Here is a 1,864-nt window from a genome sequence, read left to right as displayed (position 1 = left end):
CTCTGAGTAGACGATATGCGACAGAGTATAGCTGGAGTTTTTTAAGGCAGTCAGTGTAGGGCATCTGCTTTAGGCCTGTGATTCTTTTAGTGAGGTATTTCTGCGGCCTTTCCAGTTGTTGCAGATGTCTTGAGAGGTACATACCAAACGGGGCATTGTATTCTATAATGGGTCTAATGTGGGATGAGTACAGTAGTGCTTTACTACACATTCATATGATTAAAAGATCGATATGACTGCACTAACAGACATCACTGTTGTAAATTCAGATAAATAATCAGCAACACAGAATCATCATTGGTGTAGAATTGGATAAAGCACCATGATATTGCAAGAGGCAGGCAATTTCTCTTTCTGTATTTCAGATGTGCACATGTGTGCATGTGCACACAACACACACACACACACACACACACACACACACACACACACACACACACACACACACACACACACACACACACACATGACAGTTTACATAAAACAAACAATACAGGTAACAGACTTACAGTACTGTGTAACACCTTGACTGTCTCATGATTATGGTTCACATGGATGAAGGCTGCATTCATTCAGCTTCAGTATAGCATAGGTTCGTAGGTAAGTACTAGGCTAGCTGACCTTGCAGGCCATTTTAAGCCTAGTCAGCCTTACCCATCCCATGGTTGATAATTATATATTACCCCTAATGAGAATAACTAGCATCATACCATATATAATTTAAAAAGTACAGGAAGCAATACTGGGGTAAATTTTCTGTTTCCCATCTATAGATTCAAGTTGTTCTCGAACATAGATAAGAATGCACTTTTTTAATGTGGATGGGGAGTCTGGTCGAGAGCACGGACATTCTCTGCAATATATGCCTGTCCCACCAAAGCATTTTGTTGCTGTTGCAGAAGAGGTTTACACCCCTAGACTGAATATTTCTTATGCCATTTGACTTGCTAATGTGCAGTAAATCCATTAGTACTGGAAGAGAGGATGCGCTGTATGCTAGACACATGTCACCTCTTAGTGGTCTGCAGGATATTGAGCATATGACAGGACTTTGAGTCAATCCATGTAGGACATGCTGTTTAGGCTTTGCAGCCTTTTAGTAAGATATCTTTGTGGGCACTCCAGTTGTTGCATGTGGCTGGACTGATACATACCAAAAGGGGCATTATATTCAATGACTGGCCTAATGAAGGCTGAGTAAAGGGCGACAATCACATCCCTAGATCTAGACACAGTCCCTTTGTTTATAAGCTGTGCAATACAGAAGGACTTTCTTACAGCAGTGGACACACATGTTAACCAAAGGGTAGGTCATTGTCCACATAAATTCCCAAATCCTGAACAACCAGGGCAACTCTTAAGGGCGTGTTGTCAATGTGGTAGCTGATGAATGACTTCCCAAAGGATACAGTAATACATTTTTTGACATTTAGTTTCAGTCCATGATTTTGGTACCAGTTATTTATTTGGAACAAACCTTTTGGCAGGATGGCCAAATCATTTGGGGATTCAGTGCCTACTTCTAGCAGTCATCCTGCAAATCTAGGCAGCTAGAGCCCTTTGGTACTGACTTTTACTTCAGAAAAGTAGATGTCAAACAGGAGAGGTCCCAGTATTGCATTATAGTAAAGTACAACATACCAGTGTTATGTTAATTCAAAGTGTGTGCACTACCTGCCTTGGTTCCAGTGACCTTTCTTTTCTATATACTGCACAAGGAATAACATCTGCTTCAGTCACGGAATAGTCATGCAGCCAACAGAAATGCTTTTAAAATGTAAACTCTGAGTGCGTGTCTCTGAGCAAGAGACAAATATGTACCAGCAGAACAGCAGCAAGATAAGTAGGAATAACAGGTCTATAT

The sequence above is a fragment of the Protopterus annectens genome, chromosome 6.part0 (genome assembly GCF_019279795.1).
Source record: "Protopterus annectens isolate FY-2018-M chromosome 6.part0, PAN1.0, whole genome shotgun sequence".
In the NCBI taxonomy this organism is placed as follows: Eukaryota; Metazoa; Chordata; order Ceratodontiformes; family Protopteridae; genus Protopterus; species Protopterus annectens.
This window is presented reverse-complemented; position numbering follows the sequence as displayed.